At 39.0% G+C, this 26,163-nt stretch overlaps 1 pseudogene; it reads left to right on the top strand.

Moving 5' to 3' along the window:
• Positions 1-4,355: 4,355 nt before the first annotated feature.
• LOC117712413 (DNA (cytosine-5)-methyltransferase 1 pseudogene) lies at positions 4,356-22,112 on the top strand (annotated as a pseudogene).
• Positions 22,113-26,163: the final 4,051 nt, after the last annotated feature.

The following is a 26,163-nucleotide window of genomic DNA, read 5'->3' as shown; positions in this document are numbered from 1 at the left end:
AATCATTAGGAAAACAGATAATAAAAACATAAAACATAAAATATAATATATTAAGTTGAAAGAAAAACTAACACATTAGAATTGGACAAAATAAACAAACTGGAAGAAAAGAGCTCAAGAGAAGACACAAGAAATAGAGACCTCCTAGTTCACAAAATCAGGAATCACATAAACACACTCAACTAGAAGCCATAATATACATGCAAAGTACCTGATACAGATCCCATATAGGTCCAGTGCATGCTGCTTGAGTTCCTATGAGTATGGGTCATGTTTTTTAGAAGTCCTTGGATTTTTTGTGTGTCTTCCATCTCCTCTGTATCTTAAACTCTCTCTGCTTCCTCCTCTACAGGGATCCTTGAACCTTAAAGGGAAGGATTTGGTAGAGAAATTTTAATCCAGCTCAATGGCTGCTCTGACAAAGATTCATATCCATAACACCTTCTAGCTCTAAATGATCCAACCACAATGCCAACACACCCTGGATTAGAGTATAATCTGTCTGAAATACAAACACACTAGGAAGAGGAAGAAGGAGAGGGAGAGGAAGAGGAAGGGGAAGGGGAAGGGGAAGGGGGAAGAAAAGGGGAGGGGAAGGGGGAGGGGAAGAGAGGGATAGGGGAGAGGGAGGGAGAGGGGAAAAGGGAGAGGCAGAAGGAGGGGGAGAGAGAGGAGGAGGGAGAGGAAGATGGCGAGAGAAAGGAGGAGGGGGAGGGAAAGGGGAGAGGGAGAGGGAGAAGATGAGGGGGAGGGGAGAGGGAGGGAGAGAAGGAGAGGGAGGAGAAAGAGGGGAGAGGGAGAGAGGAAGGAAGAAAGGGAGGGAGGGAGAGAGGGAGGGACAGAGGGAGGAAGGGAGGGAGGGAGGGAGGGAGGGAGGGAGGGAGAGAGGGAAGCAGTTTTGCAGTTTTACTAAAACAATTTTACAGAGACAAGTTGCAGGTGAAGACAGAGCAAACCAGAATATAAAAAGGAGGCAGAAAATCAGAACAAATTACCAGAGTTAGTTTGATGCCAAGCATAAAAATTCAGTGAGAGGCTGAGAAATGGCACTTTAAATCAGTCAGCTTGGAGAAAAGTTTTGAACCAGAACAGTTGACTTGAACCAGTCAGCCATCATTCAGAAAGAACTAGAAAGAGTGATTTTTTTTTCAGCATTAAGCCTCCTAGACAACAATTATATCTGGCAAATACAAGCAACATTTGTAGCATTTAATGGATATATCGCATGAAGAGCTGAATGTTCCAAGGCATCTCACTGTCTGCATTGTTTCTGGCTATGTATCCTAGTATTTGTTCCCATCTGATACAGTAAGAAGTTTCTTTGATAGTGAAAGGCACTGATTTGTAAGTATAGCAGAATGCCCTTTGGAGATATTTTATTATGATAGGTTTCACGGGCTGTGTAGTATAGGGTTCTTGGTCACAGAAGCAGTGACAGATATGGTTTTGATCTCACTGAATAAGACTGAATAAGTTCAATCTGTTATTGGTTGTTTACTCCCACAAGTTTTGCGACATCATTGATGTAGCATACCTTGTAGGCAGGACATCATTGTAAATCCAAGGTTTTGTGACTCGTTTGCTGCTGACATTTCTCTTTTAGTAGAATACAGAGTAAATTTCTGCACCAAAATAGCAACTCATAAAGGCCAACATGTTTATTATTTCCCTTTCTTTTTATCCTCCATGAATTGTCGCTTGTTTTATTTATTGTCATAACTCTTGACAGATATAAGTTGAAATCTCGAAGTAGTTTTGATTTACACTTTCTTAATGACTTAACGATGTTGAATATTATTTTAAGTGTTTCTTAGTCATGTTTTACAATTGCAGCAACTCAACTTCTCCATGTTCAATGAGCTATGTAAGTATTGAATTAAACAATGGAGACTTGCTGAAAGTTTGAAGAAAGAAAGCTATGACTTTGGCAACAGCCTGGGTCCTTTGGGGATTCCCATGTGGTCTCTTTGGCCAATAATTCAATTAGGTTTAATCTAATCCCAATAAAAGAATTTTCATCTGTGACAAGAGGTGGCCAGGTGGGCTGTGTCTCCCTCATTATTTGGTGATTTCATTTAGATCACCTTCATATGTTCATATATTTTAGGAAGCTTGTAATGTTTTAGGTTTCCACTATCCCATAACTGGCTCTTAATTTCTGCTATCTCACTCCATATTTCCTTCTTGCCCTACTTTCCAATATCATCTTCATTTGATCTAGCCTTCGTTCCAACCATAACTAGCTATTGTTGGGAGCCGACTTTTAGCAGAAAGCGGCTAGAAAGCAGCTATCCACATGCTAGCCACGCCTCCAAGGCTTACATCATATCCACGCACCTACAAGGGGTGTGGCAAAAGTGTATAAATACCCCAGATTTCCCTTCAATAAAAGAGACTTGATCAGACCTTCTGTCTTGTCTCTATTCCTTGTGTCTCTTCCCCTTATCCCCACTCTCTCTCTCTCTAGACCCTGACCCAAAGACCGAAGTGGCAGTTTGAAGCTGAGCAGTGGTGGTGTATGCCTTTAATCCCAGCCTTTGAAAGGCCAAGCCAGGCAGAGCTGAGCAGGCCACAATTTAGTAACTATTTAGGCATTGTTAAGTCTTTTGTCTCAAGCCAGGTAGAGTGGAGCCCGTTGCAACAAGCTATTCCATTTTTTTTCTAATGATGTCTATCTGTTTCACCTAGTTCCTTCCTCTATACTTAAATTTTCTTTTTCTGTGAATTGTAGCTTGCTTTTCACTGATTTATTCACTACCAATCTCCACATAAAAGTGAATATATACATTCTATAAGTGTAGCTTAATTTCTTTATCTATTTTTCTGTTCTGCGACATCTAGTTTTTATGTGTGTTTTCCCCAATTTCTATTTATAATAGAGCAGCAGTTAAAATGTTTGAGCATGTCTTTGTGGTAGGATGAAGTGTATTTTAGGTATATTTCCAAGAGTAGTATACCTGCACCTTAATGGAAGATGCATTCCCCTCCTCTGAAGAACCACTACACTGATTTATCTGGTATCTGTACAAGTGTACACTCTCACTAGCAATGCATAATTTTATTCTTTCTTTTCATCTTTACTAGCTTGAACTGTCGTTTGTTTTATTTATTGTAGTAATTCTTGACAGGTGTAAGATGAAATCTCAAAGTAGATTTGATTTACATTTTCCCAATGACTTAAAGATGATGAACATTTCTTTAAGTGTTTCCTAGTCATTTGGGTTTCCTCCTTTCAGAATTTTTTGTTTCAATTTGTACCCTATTTTTTAATTGGGCTGTTTGCATATGTGTGTGTGTGTGTGTGTGTGTGTGTGTGTTATTTTTGCCTGTTTTTGTGTTATTAGTTCTTTACATATCAGTCCACTAATGGACGTATAGTTGACAAAAATCTTTTCTTACTCTGTAGGCTGTCATTTTGTCAGAATAATAGTGTCCATTGTTGTGCAGAAGCTTCTTAGTCTCACGAGGTCTTATTTATTGATTGTTGATGTTAGTACCTGTAATAACAGTGTTCTGTTTAGAAATTCTTTCCCTGTGCCAGGTACTTCATGGATACATTGGCTTTCTGTTGTGCCAGTTTCAGTGTATCGAGTTTTATGCTGAGGTTTTTTTTTTTTTTGATCCATTTGTAGTTGAAGACAATATACACTTATAATAAAAATCAAACAATACTATAGAAAGATTAAAGATACTAATTATCTTCCACAACATTCTATAGATTTATAAACATTTACATAATTTTTTATATAATGTTAGAATTTGTGTATGGGGGGGAGAGGGTGTGTGTTTGATGGCGCATGAGTGTCAAGCAATATTGGTGGATATTCTTGTTTCCATCTAAGCATTGTTAATTGTTTCTTGTGTTCTGACCCACTTTGTAATGTTAGTTTTATATTTCCTTATACCTTCAACTTATCCTCAAAATAACCTTGTTCATTTACATAACCTAGATTGATTCAATGACAAATTGCCTAATATGAACAACATTGATCAATCTGTGACCTGACTGTCATTGTTTAGAACATAATTACTGATACAATATTTTGATGAAGATGAATGGTTGATACTATATTGTTTTATTAAATTGCAATGTAAAAATTAGGAAACTTCCTTTTAGTTTGCTTATAATTGCCTGGTTATAGAATAGCATCAGAATTTGATAGAGGATGAATAAAAACACATGATATTCCAACACTGAAAGTAATGAAGAACTAAATTGTCAATTGACAGGGACAACCTTCAATTCAATTTAGCGTGGAGCCAGTGAATTCTACTTGTAGACTGAACTTAAAGTCATGAAAAGATTTGAAATTACTTAGCAAAGTATTAATTATAAAGGTACTTTGTAGTTGGGGATGGTACCAGAGGCCTGTAATCTGAAAAGAGTTGCTAAGGTAAGATGACTATGAGTTCATAGTCATCATTAACAATGCAATGAAACTTTATCTACAAAAAACAGACAGACAGACAGACAGACAGACAGACAGACAGAAAAAAGAAAGGAAAGAAAGAAAGAAAGAAAGAAAGAAAGAAAGAAAGAAAGAAAGAAAGGAAGGATACATGATATGGAGACTATTATCTACTGGTCCAATATAGTTCACCCATCTGCTTTGTGACTAAAGTTTACAAACAAGAGTCACAAAATTTGATAAAAGTTTTGAGATTTCACATAACAGGGGAGGGGTGTTATATTCTTAGAAGTTAGATGTTAGACTTACTAACTTCCAACATTTAAATATTGACCACTGGCTGTTTATGAAAAACTTTTTCCAAAACTGAAATTATAACAAAAGGTTTTAGGTAAAGCTGTGAAAAGGAGAGGGGAAATCTTGTGAATGGAAAATGATTATTCAAAAAAAACCTTTAAACTTGAATGAAAAGATGAACAAGAAGGAGGAGAAGAAGATAAAAAGAAAGACAGACAGGCAGAATGAATGAACGAACAAAAGAAAGACAGAAAGAAAGAAAGAAATTGATTAAGAGAATGAATAACCAATGGTCTTTGAAATTATTATTACCACTGTGACCACTATTACAGAAAACACCATGGTGATGGAGCTAAGATGGAAGTCACCAAACCAATAATCCACACTACACATTCACTGAGGTAGAGAGAATAAAAAAATACATGATTGACACTGTATTTCAGATGAATGGGAGGAAAAAATCCACATAAGAACTGTGCTAAATTAATTTTATACAAATAAATTAAATACCTTTTCCAAAGTTTATTATGTAGTAAATAAAGTATTTTGAGTTGGAAGGAACCTCATTTGGTGAAGTGATGGTGTTAAAAGACAGAGGGCATGAGCTTGATGCTCAGCACCTACATACATAGCTGTAACCATAGTTCTGTGAAGGCAGAGACAGGAGGATGCCTGGTCCACTCCACATTCAATGGAAAGACACTTTAAAGGAATATGGCAGACATTATAGATAACAACATCTGACATCAATCACTGGTCTCCAGAAGCACATTTGTATGCACACACCTGCACAAATATGCAAACATGTGAACACATGCATGTACCACACAAATCCACAAAAAAAAGTGGACATGTAGGCTGTTTTTGCAGTTATACGGTACAAAATACTGCTCCCAAATGTCTTTTGGATGTGTTTTATGAAACATGACCTTTTCTGAATATGGGAAGTAAAATGATCTGTTAAGTTTTATTCAAATCCTTATTTCACATTTATCAGTTCGTTATCTTTGAAAAGTACTACTTAATCATTCTTGACACAAGTTATTCATGAAAATGTGTGACATTGACCAACAATAATGTCCTAAGACGCTGCTAGAGATAATACTATTTCAAAGGATTGGATATAATGCCCAATTTATGTACATTTTCAGTAAGTGTTAGTAACTGGAGGAGAATATAGCCCACAGAATCAACTAATCAGGGCTTGCAGGGCTCACAGAGACTAAACTGGTAACCACAAAGCCAGCACAGGTCTAAGCTAAGATCTCTGCATACATTCTGCAGTTGTTTAGCTTGAGGTTTATATTTTACTCCTAATTACTGAGATGAGGATGTCTCTGATTCTTTTGCCTGCTCATGGGAAACTTTGACTTATACTGGGTTGCCTCATCCAGCCTTGATATAAGGGTTTATACCGAGTGTTACTGCACCTTTTTATCCTGTGTTCAGTTGATAGTATGTTGATATGTAGGAGGCATGGTCTTTTCAGAAAGGAAAGAAAAGCACAATGGGTCTGGTAGAGAGGGGAAGTGAGCATGGGGTTGTGAGTGGACTAGGAGAGGAGGAAGGCTATGGTCAGGATGTGAGAAGAATAAATTTTTAAAAAGAGAAATAAAAGAGTAAATAGTCATAGTCATTGTGGTAAATGTCAATAGCCCCAACTACTGTGAAGTGGGGGAATTGCTTAAAGCCCACAAAGCTGAAATCAGTCTCAGCAATATAGCAGATCTATCTCAAATAAAAATTAGTATCACCTATTGTCTAAAACAAGTAGGAAAGGCAATAGTGCTTTACACCTTTGCAATAACAAATGCTCAAAATTGTTTACTATCAGGAGCAAACCATATGAACTTTAAATATTACTGAATAATATGGTTCTTCAGAGAGAAAAAAACTATCAAAGTATTGATACATATACAGAAAGGCAGAAATGTTTATTTTAAGGAATCAATTCCTGAAACTGGGTGGGAAAAAGTAGCAAAGGGTTGGCTGCAATAGTTATGAAGACTATGTAAATTAATAATGTGTAAAGTAGATGACCATGCTAGATAGTGAGGAAAGAAAGCAGTGGACAACCACAGGCCAGGACATTACTTTCTTCAGGAAAGCCACTTTTGTTCTATGTCATTGTCATGCTGATTACTGATTGGTTGCAACATGAGTTCATCTATTCCTTACTCAGTGTCCACTGATAGAACTATTGCTCGCATCCAAAGTTGCCTTTCCAGGAATACTCCAAGTAACATCCACTGAAATGCCAAGTGGCACAGTCCAGATGAAGCTCAAAGTAAAGAGTCACAAAAGATCAACCTGCTCACCTAGGACACTGAGATCCATGCAAAGCAACACTAATATGGCGTGATAACTAACATCTCTTTAGAACAAAGCAATACTTTTTCTACAAATTGTTAATGCCATATCAAAAGAAAGAATTGGTTTTGATAAGGAAAGAAGCAGCTGGGAAGCACAGGTGCTTCCCAGATGCAGGGGCTTCTCCAGTGATGATGCTTATATACATTGGCTTTACAGTGCTCTATACATACGTTTCTGCAAATGTTGTTGCTTTTGAGAAAACTGTTAGTTTTTCCACAAAAGCAGTCTGAGTCATAAATGGACCTATAAGCTGCTTTACAATTTTTTCCTTGAAGAATTCTAGAATGGAAAATATTAAGCAAGGAGATAATTGCACGTGTTCGCTAAAATCATCAAGTCTGGAGAGAATTAAGTAAGTAATAAATACAAGCATCTTTTCCACATAGACCTACAGAAACCTTTTTCCAATGAGGTGACCTAACAATTTTATGAAACATTCCTTCACAATTAACATGAGAGTTAATCCATTGAAGGACCATATGTTGTCTTAGTTAGGGTTGTTATTGCTGTGAAGAGACACGAGGATCACAGCGCCAATTGTTACAAAGGAAAACATTTAATTAGGGCTGGCTCACAGTTCAGAGGTTTGGTCAATTATTATCATGGTGGGAAGGAGGCCAGCAGGGAAGCAGGCAGCCATGGTGCTGGAGTTCTAAATCCAGAAAGGCAGTCAGTAAGAAGAGAAAGGCACTGGGCCTGGCTTGAGCACTTGAAACCTCAAAGACCAACCCCGGTAACACCTCTTGCAACAAGGGTATACCTAATCAAACATGATGCTCATCCTAATAGTGCCTTTCCCATGATCCTATGGGGGCTATTTTCAAATTATCACATAGGTTTAACATTTATTTAGTTTTTAGTTTTTGAAGTTTCTAAATGAGCTCTTAGATGTATGTCATCATCATGCTTTCCTCTCTCTGCTATCATGTCTTTGTGATCAACTATATTCTCACTCACAGACACACAAGCACACACATACAGAGAAACAGAAACAGAGAGACAGAGGCAGAGAGACAGAGGCAGAAAGATAGAGACAGAGACAGATAGAGACATAGAGGACTCTGCATAACACTAAATGGTCATAGTAGATTATGTACTTCTCATGTGTGTGCATGCTTGGACATATGCATACTGATCTCTCTCTCTCTCTCTCTCTCGCACACACACACACACACACACACACACACACACACTTTGTGTGTGTGTGTGTGTGTATATATATATATACCAATATATACCAATAGGAAACTAGAAAGGTTTATACATTTTCAAATAAAAAAAAGCAGTGGAAAAGTTCAGTTTTAGTATCATATAAATGTATAGAGGTGATAATGACCATATTTGACTTGACAAACCTAGAATTATCAGGCAGATGATTGAAGAAAGACCTGCCTAATATAAATGGAACCATTCCTTGTTCCTTGGCTGGAATCTAGACGACATGCATATACAGTGTTGAGCATTAAAATAAACTCATTATTCACTGCCGGGGGTGGGGGAATGGGGGGGGAATGATGGCTCACGTGTTGTGTGCAGGCACGCAAGCTTGGATCTCTGTTGTGTTGCATGGTAGTTCCTCTGTAGAGCAGCAAAAACACGCACAGGCACAGGAAGTTTGACTGGTCTCCTTCCATGTGGCACCAGGCAGGCGCTGTGCTATGAGAAGCCATCAGGGCACCCCGGGCAGAGAGTGAACTTAGTCTGGAGAAGGGCTATGGAGTGGACAGGGAGACTGCAGCAGAATGGAGGCGAGGAGCATGTGGGCACGCAGCCAGCTCTCACGCCAAGAGAAATGAGGGGAGAGAGAGAGAGGCATGGTGTTTAAAGATGCAGCCCCCATGGCGGAAAATGCTGAGAAGCTTTTCACAACATCAGGCCCCAATGACACAGGAAAGTCCAGGGTTCCAAGAGCTTTATTAACATGGCAGATAATAGATGATCTGGATGCACCCTCTTTTAGGTCAGGGCGGGCCTGACTTAAATAGGGAGAGAGAGGGGAAGGAGGGTCACTTAATTGGTCATGCCCTCTGGCCTTTAGGTATCTCATTAATATGGAAATCTCTTGAGGCTGAGGCCTGTAGTCATACCCTCTACCTGTGTTAGGAGACACCTCTCTGGGAGGGGCTGCATTGCCCTACACTTGGCTGCAAAGCACAGGTCAATGGAGATCTTGGACACGTGTCAGGAACCTAGGTTCTGGGGACTTGGCTGAACACCTGCTGTTGTCCCATCAGGGTCGGGCCTGTGCCCAGCCAAAAACCAAGCTATACTTTCAAGGCCACATAATTCATCATCTTTCTGATTGATATATGTGGCAAGCTTCTGTTAGCACCTGTTGCCATCACTTCCCTGCCAGAAAGGACAGAATCCTTGAATTATGACTTGAAATAAATGTGTTTTCTCTTAAGCTCCTTCTATTATCACAGCCACAAGAAAAGAAAAATCAAGGCAATAGAGTATTGTATGTTTTTATACATACATGACAAATGGACAGATCCAAACAAATGTCAACTTTTATGTGTCAATAAGAGAATAGTTTGAAAAAAGAGTAATATTTTAGTTAATGATCCTTGGAGTGGCACAGGTAAATTGTTATTAGAATTTTTACACAGAATGCATAGTTACCTGTGTTACATTCTGAACACAAAATGTATTTAAGTCAAACAAATAAGTGAATTGACAACCTTGGGCATAGCAAATTATCCTACCTAATAAAGTCAAACCTCATCTACTCAGTTACAAATGTGAGTAGGGCACAAAACTGATGTACTCAAGCAAGAGGTAATTCTACAAACTTCCATCCGTCACACTTGAACAATGGTGGGCTCTCTGTCTTCAACCTTCTGACTGCTGACTGCAACAATTTGCATAACAATAGTGCAATGAGTCCTTAAAATCAACCTGTTTTTATTCTTCTGGATTTGCAATTGGTTTCCTCAGAGAACACTAGACAAAACAGAGAAACAGTGAGCTCTCAAGAAGGTCCCAACCTGAAAAGCACAGGATTCATAAGTGTGGTAGGCTGTAGGTAATGAAATCAAACTTAAGAAACATTTTGTAAGATATGATTGACAAAAATACCTTGTTGTCATCTATAGTTTATTTCTCAAACATATTATCTGAATGAGCATTATTTTTGCATGTGCAAAGATAAATATGCTTATCTTGAGTCTTTATCCTTCCATTTTGACTAATTCTGCCATTTAATCAAACTCAGTTGGGCATTTTAAGCAATGAAGGTTACTTTCAACCCTTTCTTTGTACTAAATATTTAAAAACATAAAGTTTAGAAAGGCAATAAAAGATTAATGTACTAAATAAACCAATGACAAAGAAAGAGTTCCACCTTCAATGGCTTCCCTTTAAATAGTCTGCATGTTAGTGTTAATTTAAATAATTATCAGTGGTATCTTTAAAGAATAATAAATTGTATCTTTGAATAGATAAATAAAATGACACTGCATTAGGAATGTGTGTGAAGTAAACTATAAATATACTCAAAGAGGCCAACGTAAGGAGATTTTAAACATGAGCTTAGCAGGTTTATAGAAAATATTGTACAGAAAATAATACTTAACCATATGGATTAAAAGGAAAAGTACTGCCTATTTAAAAGTAAAGAGATATTTGCTGAGCAGAGTTTCTACCTGACATATGTTTAAAATGGATAGCACTGGTGCAGCATTCTGGCCTGGTGGCATTGCCCTTTGAGTCAGCTGATCCCAGGGCAATAGTAACTAGGCAGCCTTCCCTCATAACCTGCCTCTGTTTGTAATTTGTTCTGCAGTACACACACACACACACACACACACACACAAACACACATGATTTTGATGATGCATCATTAGTTCTTAAGGATTGGTAATAGATACTATAATCTGTTTGATCTTACACAAAAAAGGTCTAGACAATCGAGAACATAAATAACCAGGCTATTACAGTTTTGGATGATGGGATGAATGTCTAGGGTCAAACATCATTCAGGATTTTGTTTTCAGTGATGTCTAACAGCTTTGCCTATATCTGGCTGCTATATACTCATGTGATATTCTCTGGGATTATCTTATCAAATCTCTGATGTCTCTTCTCACAAGGATATCACTTCCTGAGATTAAGATCTGCTGGATAAGCCGGGCAGTGGTGGAGTACACCTTTAATCCCAGCACTTGGGAGGCCGAGGCAGGTGGATTTCTGAGTTTGAGGCCAGCCTGGTCTACAGAGTGAGTTCCAGGACAGCTAGGACTACACAGAGAAACCCTGTCTCAAAAAACAACAAAACAAAACAACAACAACAAAAAAAGATCTGCTGGATGAATGACATGTCAATTTTTATCTTATTACATGCATTACCTTCAAATATACTTGTGCTACAAGTTTGACCATAAGATGAAAATGGGAAAAGGAAATTTGTGTCTATGGTTGTGCATCCTCTGATAAACCTATTTGAGAAATTTAATGTAGTAATGGTATTTGATATACACTAATAGACTTGGAAAGTACCTGTTTCTTTTTATTATAATATCTAATCAGATACAATTTTATTTTTTCTGGTATGACCTGCAATGCTCATTCATGGCACTACCATGAGTATATCTGAACTCAGTAGCATATATAAATGGTCTGGTATGAGTATATTGTATTTTAACAAGATTTATGAGGATCTTAGTCCAGTACATTTATAAGTCTATGATGATTCTTTTGTAAGTAGGTCAAATAACCAAAGGAAAACAAAATCTATGCATCTAAAGAAGGTTCTCCATTTCTCTAAAAATAGCCAAATTAGGATAAAACAAAGCCAATGGATTTTAATTATTGAGTGCTAAAGGTTGCTCTTTAATTACATACATGTTCATGTAGATAATTTCATCAAAATAGAGCAAGCGAAAACTCGACAGGCTGGCATTATAAGAATTTTTAAAATGTACTTTTGACCGCCACACAAAGAACTAATTACACATATTGATGGTGTTCTTTCATCTACTGTTTCAATGTAAGTAAACATTGTATAATGTTTAAATAAGGTTAAAAGTGTCTGCCTCTGTTGGGCCTAACATGAGGTCTAATCTCCATTCCACCTTCACCCTTCAGTCACCTACACAGGTGGAGGGCATGGAACAGGCCCTAGAGAGATTTACATACTAATGAGGTACCTGAAGGCCAGAGGTGGAGCCGATTAAACATTCCTCCCCAGCCCCTCCCCCTTCTCCCCTCCCCTTTTAACTCAGGTCGATCCTGGGTTTGAGGGGATATGCATCCAGATCCATCCACCATCCGCCATGTGAATAAACCAGTTTTGGAAACCCAAGGGCTTCCTTGTGTGTTGGGGCTGCGCCGCCATGAGGAACCGTGAGGAGCCAGGGAGAGGCTTTTAGTTAATGAGCAGCAGGGCCCAACTTCCAGCTGGAGGAACCCAGAGCGTTCCCAGCCGGGTACCCACAGTATGGCGGGAGGAACCCTGGGATCCCCAGCCTTTTTTTCCCAACATGCCTTTTTATTTTTAATGTCTTTATGGTGAATACTTAAAACTCATTATCCTAGTCTTTGAAACTCCCAGTATGTCATCATCACCTACAGTAACCCTGCCCTGCAAAGGGATGCCAGAATTTCTTGTTCCTATCTAATGATGACTTGGTTCTCAACATTATATTCTTTTAAATTCTATGAAATCAACGTATTTATAATGTAAGAAGAGTAAACTCATGCAATGCTTGTCTATGTCTTTTGGTAATTAGATATAATTTCATATATATCTCCTCTTTTTAATAGTTTCAATATTCAGTCTAGAGTAATCTGCAAGTGGAACCAAAATGGTTCCTCTATATCTATTGGCAAGATTGTTGCTTCTTTTCATGTTCTTGTTCAAAAAGATAAGGAAAGCTAAAGAAATGATTACCAATGATCACTCTTGCAGAACTAGTCTCTCTTTCCTCGAAATTCCAAGGCCATTTTATATTATTGTTGCAATTCTAAAGGTAAATCTGATTTAATCTTGCTATTGTAACTCTGAGCCACACACATTTAGATGTACACACCCTGACAGATTCTACATGAAAATGGAGAATTTAATTAGGTGTATACAACTTCAATAATAGCTTCAAAACTGTCACATTCTAAAAAATTTAAATGGCATAAACCTGCCAACCTTGCCAACTTAATAGATTTGAGGATTGTTTTATGTACTTATGAATTTCATAAGTTCAGAAAGTGAAGAATGATGAACTTTGGATATTTTTACTTATTTCCCCTCTGTTTCCTGCTGGAAAAGAAACCTAATTGCACATATTTAGGGTTACATTTAAAAAAAAAAAATGCCTTTTCAAGAAAAAAGGCATCAATTGTGTTTCTGTCCTAGGCTTACATTCTTCCATTATTCATGTCTTTGGTAACAACCTGGTTCATTATTGAAGAGAAACATTCCATTTCACCCACAAGCACATGCACGTAGAGATCCAAAGGGGAAAGATATTTGTAATACACCAACAAAATAATCTTCAACAAAATAACAAAAGTTTTATCTGTTTGTTTTTATCTAAAAAGGAATCATATTGTTTGGGACATTATGGAATAGAAGTTTCAAAGCTCTCTTCTGTCACTGCTCTAGAGGCAGATGACCTGGGAGAGTGGAGTCAATAAAGGAGACACACTGGTCTCATGCAGCAGCCATCTTCACCCAGAGCCTCAGACCATACATACACTGAGGCTTAGAAAGCCAACATGAGTTAAGTACTCATGAGTTGAAGCTGTGTACAACCACAAGAACAACCTACATGTGACAAAAACGTGTTTTCCACAGAAGGATAAAAAGATAGTTTACCCATTGAATTGAATGTCATGCCAACATCAACAATAACAAGTAACGTGAAGTAAAGTCACATCTATCCACTACACCTGGGATGAGCATAAAGCACATTTCAAGAACAATTCCATGTTTGGACGAAACTGAGGTAACAAAGCTCTTGTCTTATTTCCTGGGAAGATTCTCATAACACATCTTCTCACCCAACTCCATCCTTACAAGTTCTGACACTTTCCCAGTACTTTTGAAATATTTTTAATTTAATACTTTTTTTTTTTACTCTTCAAACTACTTATGTCTTGTAGGTAAGGTTGTGTACTTAGGCATCTTCAAGTGAACTATCTTAAGTCATGACAATTAAGTGTTACATAGCTTAATATTTCCAGATGAATTGATCCACTCCACATTAATATGAAAACAATTTGATACCAAAATTGTAAGCAAAATTTGTTTTTTTTTTCCTTTGAAAATATGGAAGCTTTGATTTATCAAATACAAAGAAAGTATAGGTAAAGGGGCAGCTAATATGGGACATAAAATAAAACAGATTTTAAAACTTTAGTAATGAGAATTTCTGTTTATTGCATTCCTTCTACTTCCTTTTTCAAAGTCTTAATTCATCACATATTATTCTAAATAGCCTTTACAATCCTTTTCTAATGGTTTTGCTACTTTATTTGCTGTATCAAGGAAGATATTTTAACATTACTATTAATATAATAGTATTTCTGACTCTTGAAGTACATACTTTACTCCATGTTGTTACTGCTACTAAAAGGTACCTCAGTTTCTATCAATCCAGGCTTTTTTTTTTTTTTTTAAATCTTTTAATCTTATATCAGAGCTTATAGTGAGGCCAACCTAAGTCACATATGCCCCTTGGTTCTCAAACTTCCTAAAGCAGAGACCCTATAATAAAATTTCCTCATGTTGTGGTGACCCACAACCATAAAATTATTTTGTTGAAATTTGTAACTGTAAGTTTACAACTGTTATGAACTGTAAATTAAACATTTTGGGAGATAGACGTTTGCCAAATTGGTCACAATAAACAGTTCGAGAACCACTGCCTTAAAATAATTGTTATTAATCCACTCTGTCTCAAAGCTGGTTTTGCTGTTCTTCCCATCCTAATCCTATAAACAACCTTCATCCAGTTGCATGCATTCATGTTAGACTCTCTTAAGTGGTAATCTTTTATATCTTAACACATGTGTGTTCTATGATAATATTTTATAAAACATGTTCTTAATGTGTTACCCTCGAATACCTCACCTTTAAAACTATAGAGATGTGAACAGATCAAACTTATTGGATTTAATATCACAGGTCAGTGCGTGATGGGTACTAGAGAGATGAACACAAAGTTTAAGAGACAGCTCTGGTTATAATGTTTGGGAAGAGGGAAACCAATGGAGCAAGCTGACAGGACAAAATCCGTCCCCTTTAAGGAAGAGAGTAAAAGGCTGAATCCTAAAATGAATGATACCTGGGAGTAGGAGAGATGTTTTCTCTTCCAAACTGCATAAATACGTAGCTTAAATAATGCTGATATTATTACACAATTTTCTTACTTATGAATTTAATTGACCTCCTTTCTTAAAAAATAAAAGACAATTTTCTTCCTGTAATATGCATTATTCCATGTCCCCAATTATACACACTAATGGATTATAAAGCCTAAGATTCAGTCTTAGAAACATATCTTTGGGGTTTGCTTCCTTTTATTGGGGTATGTGGAGACATAGATATTCATGTGAAGTTATGCACTTCCCACTGGCTTTGAGGTTTAGAGTCTCATACCTTGGTCTCCCTTGGGGAGGAATTACAGATATTGACAATGGTGATCAACCTGTTTCTTTTTTACATCTTCATCTAAATGTCAAGTATCTCTCTATTGTGGACAAAACCAAAATGGTAAGAAGGCAGCCTCATGAAGTGTGCAGACCCAGGTTCAGAGATAGAGTTTGTCAGTTCAGTCCTGGAGCATACTTGCTAACTCTCTGAGACCCATTACAAAGAAGGTAAGTACATGAATTGTCTCACTGGAAAATCAATAATTAATCGAACTTATAAGTTTTGATGTATAATGTGCTTAGCAAAACCTGATGTAAATGCTCAGTAAGACTATTTCTTTTTACATCTGTGCTTAATGTAAAGTCTTCTGAAATCGGCTACTTAAAGTTTTCTTAGCTAAAGAATCAAGAGAATAAAAAATTAACTGAATGTTCATAATTTCCTAATAAGCTCAATACTTTGTTAGGACTTCAAAGGAAGAATTTCATTTTTTCTTTCTTATTTTAAATTTAATTATTTTATTTATTTACATTCCAAATGTTGGCACCGCCAGTCCTCACTCCCAGAGTTCTTCACCCCAACCTCCGTCCAGCTCCTTTGTCTCTCTGATGGGGTGTTCCCCTACCCCCACACCTCCAGCATCCTCCTTCCCTGGCGCATCAAGTCTCCGTGTATCTGAATATCTGTGTCTGACTCATTCAGCTGCTTGCTGGGACTCTCAGAGGAAAGCCATGCTAGGCTCCTGCCTGTAAGCATACCATAGCATCAGTAACAGCATCAAGCCTTGGAGCCTCCCCTTGAGCTGAATTCCAATTTAGGCCTGTCACTGGACCTCCCTTCCCTCAGTCCCTTCTCCATTTTTGTTCCTTCAGTTCTTTTAGACAGAAACAATTCTGCACCAGAGGTTTTCACTCTGGCAACCCCATCCCTCTACTTGATGCCCTGTCTTTCTATTGGAGGTAGACTCTCCAAGTTCCCTCTTCCCACTGTTAGGCATTTCATCTAAGGTCCCTCCCTTTGAGTCCTCAGTCTCTCAATTTACAGGTCTCTAGTACATTCTACAGGGTTCTCCCAACTCCTACCTCCCAAGGTTGCCTGTTTCCATTCTTTCTGCTGGCCTTCAGGGCTGTACTCCTGTTCTGTACCCCTCCTGTAATGGCTGGTTTTGTGTGTCAACTTGACAGAAGCAGAAGTTATCACAGAAAAAGGAGACTCCCTTGAGAAAATGCCTCTATGAGATCCATCTGTAAGTTATTTTCTCAAGGTAGTTTCTCGATTAGTGATCAAGGTGAAAAGTCCCATTATGAGTGGTGCCATCCCTGGGCTGATAGTCCTGGGTTCTATAAGAAAGCAAGCTGAGCAAGCAAGGGGAAGCAAGCCAATAAGTAACATCCATCCACAACTTCTGCATCCGCGCCTGCTTCCTGACCTGCTTGAGTTCCAATCCTGACTTCCTTTGGTGATGAACAAAAATGTGGAAGTGTAAGCTGAATAAACCACCTCCTCCCCATCTTGCTTCCTGGTCATGATGTTTTATACAGGAATACAAATCCTGACTAAAACATCCCCCAACACCTGATCGTGTTCCCCTTTTCCCTCCCCCTCCACTCTCCCACCCAAGTCCATCCCTCCCTATGTCTCCCTCCCAGAGTGCTTTCTTTTCCCTCTCAACTGGGATTGAGGCATCCTTACTTGGGCCCTTCGGCTTGTTAACCTTGAGTCCTGTGAATTGTTTCCTGGGTATTCTCTACTTTTTTTTTTTTTTTTTTTTTGGTTAATATTCACTTACCAGTGAATATATACCATGCATGCCCTTTTGAGTCCAGGTTACTTCACTCAGGATGATATTTTCTAGTTCCATCCGTTTGCCTTCAAAATTCATGATGTTCTTATTTTAAATAGCTGAACAGTATTCCATTGTGTAAATGACCCACATTTTCTGTATCCATTCTTCAATTGAGGGACATCTTGGTTATTTTAACTTTACGACTATTACGAATAAGCCTGTTATGAGCATAGTGGAGTGTGTGCCCTTAATGGAACCTCATGAAGCTGAAAAATCTTCTATAAGGCAAAAGAACAACGTGACAACTTACAGAATAGGAAAATAACTTTACTAACCCTACATCTGATAGATGGTTAATATCTAAAATATATAAAGAATGCAAAAAACTAGACTCCCAAAAAATCAAATAACCCAATATTAAAATGAGGTACAGAGCTAAAGAGAAAATTCTCAACAAAGAAACCTTGAATGGCCTAGAAGCACTTAAAAGAAATGTTCAACATCCTAAGTCACCAGAAAACTGCAAATCAAAATGACACTAACATTTACCCACCAATCAGAATGGCTAAGATCAAAAACTCAGATGAGAGCACACGTTGGCTAGGAAGTGGAGAAAGAGGAACAGTCCTCCATTGCTGGTGGGATGCAAATTTGTACAACCACTCTGGAAATCTTTCTGGTGGTTTCTCAGAAAATTGGAAATAGTTCTACCTGAATAACCAGCTACATCACTCCTGGACATATACCCAAAAGATGCTCCACAGGAAGAATATCACAGCCTTTAATACGCTAGGTACGTATAACATTTGCAATGACCACTAAGGCAATTATTATTTCAAGCCAGCTATGTCAAAGCTAAAGAATAAAAAGGGAAAGACTAAAACTATACTGTGTGATATCAAGCAATACTCCTCAGACAGCATTGGAGCAATGAAAATGGCCACTGGAAGATACCATAGATGTAAGATCTGATGTGTGAAACCCAGACTCCAATATATGGCTGTATACTCACTGTCCTGAATCATATAAAACTTAGCAAAGCCATCCCTAATACTTATGTTGCCCAACCCTTGCAACCATTTCTGACATAGATGGTATTTTCATTTTTCCAGGTGGGAAAGTGAAGATTAGAAAATTTTCTTCTACAATCCCCAAATTCCAGCTTGCTTCCTAGAAATCTGAGTTGATCAGGGGCTTCACTTTGCCAGGAAAAGATTACTTTAAAATTTAAAATAGGTATCTAGGCCACTCTTTGTTACTTGTGACCAGAGGCTGCTGCGGCTTGTGACTTCCAAAAGGCTCAAAGACTTGGAAAGAGATGGCTTGACAGAAAAGGAGTGTGTGAAAGAGAAATTGAACTTACTGCATGAATTCCTGCAAACAGAAATAAAGAGCCAGTTATGTGACTTGGAAACTAAATTACATAAAGAGGAATTGTCTGAGGAAGGCTACCTGGCTAAAGTCAAGTCCCTTTTAAATAAGGATTTGTCTTTGGAGAACGGAACACTCTCTCTCTCAAAAAGCCAACGGTTGTCCTGCCAACGGGAGCTGGCCAACCTGGAGAGCAGAAATGGCAGACTCAAACCGATCCCCAAGATCCAGGCCCAAGCCTCGGGGACCCAGGAGAAGCAAGTCGGACAGTGAGGCCACTTGTAAGGACACGAGACATGCAGTCGAAGCTTCGTCTAGTTCGGTGGCTACAAGGAGAACCACCAGGCAGACCACCATCACGTCTCACTTCACGAATGGGCCCTGCTAAACGGAAACCCAAGGAAGAATCTGAAAAGAGAGACTGAGATGAATCTGTTGTAGAGGAGAGAGGCCAGGATAAGAAACACAGAGTTGCAGGCACAGAGCGTGGTGCTGAAGTTTCTGTGGAGAAACCAGAAGGAGCAACGCCGGGATCCCAGCTGTTTCAGGAAGAGCAAGGTGAACAGGAAGATGACAGGAGCCTTCATCGTCACACCAGAGAGCTAGCATTGAGGCGGAGGTCAAGTGAAAAACCAGACAGAGAAGCAAGTCCAGGAACTTGCCTGGACATGGACGATGACGAAGAAAAGGATAAAAGAAGTTCCAGGTCCAGAAGCCAACCCAGAGATCTAGCCACCAGAAGGAGACCCAAAGAAGCAGAACCAGAGCAGATAGCACCAGAGACTCCTGAGGACAGAGACGAGGATGAAAGGGAGGAGAAGAGATGAAAAACAACACGTAAAAACCTGGAACCACTCACCATTTCTGTACAGAGCAGTGTGGAGAGAAAATCGGCTCAGAATAAAAGTGTGATTCCAAAGGTCAACCCCTAAAGTGCCCTGAGTGTGGCCAGTACCTAGATGACCCTGATCTGAAGTACAGCAGCACCCTGCGGATGCTGTGGATGAACCCCAGACGTTGACCAGTGAGAAACTGTCCATCTATGACTCTGACTCGTCTTGGTTTGATGCCTATGATAACTCTCCCATGCACAAGTTCACTTCCTTCAGTGTGTATTGCAGTCGAGGTCATCTCTGTCCCTTCGACACTGGTCTTATTGAGAAGAATGTTGAACTCTACTTTTCTGGTTGTGCCAAAGCAATTCATGACGAAATCCATCTCCAGAAGGTGGAATTAATAGCAAAAACCTTGGGCCAATCAATCAGTGGTGGATCAGCAGCTTTGATGGCGGCGAGAAGGTGCTGATTGGCTTCTCCACCGCATTTGCTGAATATGTTTTGATGGATCCCAGTGAGGAGTATGTGCCAATATTTGGGCTGATGCAGAAGAAAATTTACATCAGCAAGATTGTGGTTGAGTTCCTGCAGAGCAATCCTGATGCCATCTATGAGGACCTGATCAATAAGATCGAGACCACTGTCTCTCCTTCTACTATTAATGTGAACTGGTTCACAGAGGACTCCCTCCTACGCCACGCCCAGTTTGTGGTGAGCCAGGTGGAAAGTTACAACGAAGCCAAGGACGACGATGAGACAACCCCCCCCCCCCTCCATCTTCCTGTCTCCCTGTATGAGAGCCCTGATCCATTTGGCTGGTGTCTCCCTGGGACAGAGGCGAGCATCAAGGCGTAACATCATCAGTTCTAACAAGGAGAAGGACAAAGCTCCCACAAAAGCCACCACCACCAAGCTGGTCTATCAGATCTTTGACACTTTCTTCTCAGAGCAGATTGAGAAGGAGGACAAGGAGGACAAGGAGAATGCCTCAAAGTGCCGCCAGTGTGGCATCTGTGAGGTCTGTCAGCAGCCTGAGTGTGGGAAGTGCAATGCGTGCAAAGATATGGTTAAATTTGGTGGCACTGGATGGAGTAAGCAGGCTTGCCTCAAGAGGAGGTGTCCTAACTTGGCTGTGAAGGAGACAGACAATGACGAGGAAGCCGATGATGATGTGCCAGAGATGCCATCACCCAAAAAGTTGAATCAAGGGAAGAAGAAGAAGCAGAATAAGGATCGCATCTCCTGGCTTGGGAAGCCTGTGAAGATTGAAGAGAACAGAACTTACTATCAGAAGGTGAGCATCTACGCTGGAGGTGGGCGACTGTGTCTCCGTCATTCCAGACGATTCTTCCAAACCATTGCATCTTGCCAGGGTCACAGCACTGTGGGAAGACAAGAATGGCCAGATGTTCCATGCACATTGGTTCTGTGCTGGGACGGACAGTCCTAGGAGCCACCTCCGACCCCCTGGAGCTGTTCCTGGTGGGCGAGTGTGAGAACATGCAGCTTTCCTACATCCACAGCAAGGTTAAAGTCATCTACAAGGTGCCTTCTGAGAACTGGGCCATGGAGGGAGGCATGGACCCTGAGACCACGTTGCCAGGGGCTGAGGATGGGAAGACCTACTTCTACCAGCTCTGGTACTGCCAGGAGTACGCAAGGTTTGAATCCCCACCCAAGACCCAGCCGACAGAGGACAACAAGCACAAATTCTGCCTATCTTGTATCCGGCTGGCTGAGCTGAGGCAAAAAGAAATGCCCAAGGTCCTGGAGCAACTTGAGGAGGTGGATGGCCGGGTCTACTGCAGTTCTATCACCAAGAATGGTGTTGTCTACCAACTGGGGGACAGTGTGTACCTGCTTCCTGAGGCCTTTACTTTCAATATCAAAGTGGCCAGCCCCATGAAACGCTCAAAGAGGGATCCTGTGAATGAGAACCTGTACCCTGAGCATTACAGCAAGTATTCTGACTACATCAAAGGGAGTAACCTGGACGCTCCAGAACCCTATTGCATCGGCCGGATAAAAGAGATCCATTGTGGCAAGAAGAAAGGCAAGGTCAACAAGGCAGACATCAAGATCAGGCTGTACAAGTTCTACAGGCCTGAGAACACCCACAAGTCCATCCAGGCCACCTACCATGCTGACATCAACCTGCTGTACTGTAGCGACGAGGAAGCTGTGGTCACTTCAGCGACGTGAGCCCATGGGCAAGCAGGGTCGAGTGCTCCACTCAGAGCAGCACCAGGTCGTGAGCGTGCGGGAATGTGCCCGCTCCCAGGGCTTTCCAGACACCTACAGGTTCTTCGGTAACATCCTGGACAGACACCGGCAGGTGGGTAATGCTGTGCCACCACCACTGGCCAAAGCCATTGGCCTGGAGATTAAGCTCTGCCTGCTGGCCAGCGCTCAGGAGAGTGCCTCAGCTGCAGTTAAAGTAAAGGAGGAGGCTGCGGACGGAGGACTAGTGCTCTCACCCAGAGCCCCATGTGCACTGACTAACCCTTTGAGCCCCATCATTTGAAGTCTTGGGCTCAGTGTCTGTGGCCATGGCTGACACTAGGCTGTTTGTATGAGGTTTGTTTTGTGACCAAACCGTGTAGTACTTTGTGCATTCTGAATTTTAAGGTGTTTTTTTTTTGTTGTTGTTGTTGTTTTGTTTTTTTATTCTGTATCCTATCAGATCTGTCACTGTGCAGGTGGCACTTGAGACTTGATGTAGTTTTATATGTTGTAATATTTCTTCAAAATAAAGCGCATCCATAAAGCAAAAAAAAAAAAAAAAAAAAAAAAGGTATCTACTTTTAGAGGTACAGGAAATATAGAGCATTCAGTTTGTGTTTTAAAAATATCCTATTTAAATTCCAAAATAAGTTAAACCTAATATTTGTTTTTGAGTATTGTCAATAAACCATATAGTAAAAAGACTTGAGAAAATTTGAAATGTTTACTTTTTCAGTGATAATGTTAACAACAGCAAATATTCTTAAAATGAATTTTACCTCCCACTGGAAATTAAATCAGAATATTTTTATTTTCTTATTTGTGTTCTTTAACAGTTTCATGGAGGTATATGAGCTTTAGTGGTTTTGACCTCTCATTACTATTTCTCTTCTACTCCTTCTCCCACAGAAACTTTTCTAATACCAATAAGTCACTGTGCTCCTTCCAGGCACTCTTTGTGTGTGTGACCCACTGAGTCTAATTAGGGTTGCTTGCATGAGCATGTGTGGGAAGTTATTTATCGAAGCTTGGACAAATTGCCAGCATTTATCACACTGAAGAAAATAACACTTCTTTCTCCAGCAACTATTAACTCAGAAGATGTTTCCAGGGAGTAGTGAGACCTCGTAGTACTTGCCCTTCTATGATAAATTGCTGACATGCCCAATCATATGGAGGTCTTGTGCAATTAACTTCATGAGTACAATGGTGGTATCATGTTCAGGAAATTCTTTTAACTTTTGAATACTTAATTTTGTTCATGTTTGTGAGCTCTGTTCTGGTGACTAGGAATTAAAACAATAAGCAATGCAGCATCTTCCCTTCAAAAATTAATTAAAAGTTTATCATAAAAAATACTTTTCAAAATTCTATTTGAAGAATCATTGCACTTTTATCATTAAATTGATGTAAAAAAAAAAAAAACAGTAGTGTATGCTTTTATAAGAAATTACACAAATGGCCAAAGTAATTAGACAGAAAGTTGGAGTGCTTAGAAATGTGTGATTATAAAAAATATTTAGAACTATGCCATCAAATAGATGCACCTCAGTCAGCGAAAGTGCTTTTATTCTATCAAGTAAAGAAAATTGATTTATCAGTCAATCAATCAATCAATATATACTCTCCAACTACTGTACAGGTAGGGCTGTTTATTTTTGACAAATTAACATTTAAGTGTAGTCATGCATTAACTTGAATAGTCTTATGTATTTTCCTGAATAGTACAATGGTGGGAACTTCTAAGATTCTTTTACTTCTGCTTCATATCTTTGAAAAAATTAACATTGACATGTGCAATAGAAGCATTTCTTTCCATATCTGACACATCATTTTAATTGATCTCTTTGTAGTTGTGCTTGTGACTATGTATATCCCCACAAACTTTCACAAGAAGAAGCAATGGCACCAGATCTGTCTCTGCACTGAAGATTTCCATTGCTCCTGGAACCAAAGTCCCTACCAGTGGTCTTCTGGTCCAATCCATTTAGCCAAGGAAAACTATACTTTGTTTTAGCTAAAATTTAGCTTAAAGACGTTTGATTAAAACGCAAGGAAATTGAATTGGGTTATTAACATAATTTAGCAAGAATGAAAGACTGTTTCCTTTATTTCTCCTCAGCACAAGTAAAGGCACAGTACATTAGGCAGACTATGTTTCCTTTTCCCTGCTGTTGAACATCGACTCATGCTCTTGTCTTATAGAACTAAGCTCTGCCCTTCCAGAAACATGCTCAATTCTTTAATAGACATTGCATGTTTGTGAAGATAGGGGAACAACTTAGCTTGTCTTTAAAATGTGAAGGAAGTCTTATATAATTCATCACATATGCCTGTTAAATTGATTTGTTACTGCTAACTAAATTAAATGAATTGATTCTGTACTTCCTACAGTTCCATTTAAAGCAACAATGTTTCTTACTTCAACACTTTCAAAGGAGATTTCCAGACTTTTCTTCAAAGCTAAAGCTATAATTATGATCATTCATAATTATAAAATGTATGTGTTCTTAGACCACCTAAAATTAGTTTTCCATTCTTTTCACCCACTGCCTGTGTGTTTCAGTTCCATCTTTTTCTTCCATATCTTGTACAAGAACTTAAAATTGAGTGTCACTCTCCATAGCTGTTACTACTTTGGTTACCTGTTTTGCTGGGAAACAAGGCTAATTATAAATATGAAAATGGCAGTTTTTAGTGGTAACTTTTCACAAATTTATAAGTAAATACTTTGCACTTATATCTTGCTTTAAGGTTTATTCCTGCTGTATATTGCAGATGTGTCATTTAAAATTGCCTCTTCAATCACTGATGTTCGCAATTATTTAAGACACTGACTTTTGATACTAATGTCATTTGTATTATAAATTGATTCAAGAAACAAAAGCATTATTACATAATCATTACTCTGACAGAAAGATACAACAAATCTCTATTTACTATAACTTCTTGTGCTCTTTTTTTTTTTTACTTTTTTTATTGGATATTTTATTTACATTTCAGATGTAATCCAAGTTCCCTGTTTCCCCCACTACCCAGGAACCTTCTATCCCATCCCCATTCCTCCTACTTTTATGAGGATATACCCCCACCCACCCTCCCACTCCCACCTCCCCACCCACAATTTCCCCCACACTGGGGAATCCAGCTTTCACTGGACCAATGACATCCTCTCCCACCTATGCCTGACACTGTCATCCTCCCCTTTGTATACAGCTGGAGCCATGGGTCCCTTCCTATTTGCTCCCAGGCAGGTGGTTTAGACCCTGGGAGCTCTGGTTGGTTGGTATTGTTGCTCTCCCCATGGGGCCGCAAACCCTTTCATCTCCTTAAGTCTTCTCTCACTCCTCCATTGGGAACCCCATGATCAGTTCAATGGTTAGCTGTGAACATCTTCATCTGCCTCAGGCTCTGGCAGACCTGTAAGGAGACAGCTATATAGGGCTCCTATCAGCATGCACTTCCTGGCATCCACATTAGCATCTACCTTTGAAGACTGCACAAGGGATGGATACCCAAGTGGAGCAATCTCTTGATGGCCCTTCCTTCGGTTTCTGTCCCACACTTTGTCTCCATATTTGCTCCCATGAGTATTTTGTTACCCCTTCTAAGAAGGACCAAAGCACCCACACTTTGGTCTTCCTTGTTCATGAGCTTCATGTTGTCTGTGAGTTGTATCTTGGGTATTGAGAGCTTTTGGGCTAATATCCAATTATCAGTGAGTACAAACCATGTATTTCTTGTACTATTAAGAAATGTTTTTTCATTATCTTCTAAAGTATGTTCTAATTTACTCTTGTATAAAATATTTTCTTATAATTTTAAGAAAATATTTATAATTTATAATTTTTGGTAGTATTCAAATATTTTCTTATATTTTCCAATTAGTTCCAATATTATACAACTTCTGACATTTTAGTTATTTCTACAATCCACATTAATTTGTTACTTTTTCTTTCCTTTGTATTACTGAGTTTTCTAGGTAAAATTTTATGTAGTATTTGATTACTTTGTTTCTTTTTTTTTTTTTTTTCAGAGCTGAACAATGAACCCAGGGCCTTGTGCTTGCTAGACAAGCACTCTACCACTGAGCTAAATCCCCAACCCAGATTACTTTGTTTCTTCTAAATGAATACACAGTTTCTTGAATAAAAGCATTTCTGAGAACTTTGAGAAAAATTTTAATCTACAAAAGGTGTCATTGTGTCATATTCATATCTGCAATGAGAATGTTTAGAGATTTCGTGTTGTATGTAAATTTGTACTATTTCATGA

Source organism: Arvicanthis niloticus, chromosome 7 (genome assembly GCF_011762505.2).
Source record: "Arvicanthis niloticus isolate mArvNil1 chromosome 7, mArvNil1.pat.X, whole genome shotgun sequence".
In the NCBI taxonomy this organism is placed as follows: domain Eukaryota; kingdom Metazoa; phylum Chordata; class Mammalia; order Rodentia; family Muridae; genus Arvicanthis; species Arvicanthis niloticus.
The sequence above is the reverse complement of the archived record's forward strand: the minus strand, read 5'-3'. Positions and strand labels throughout refer to the sequence as shown.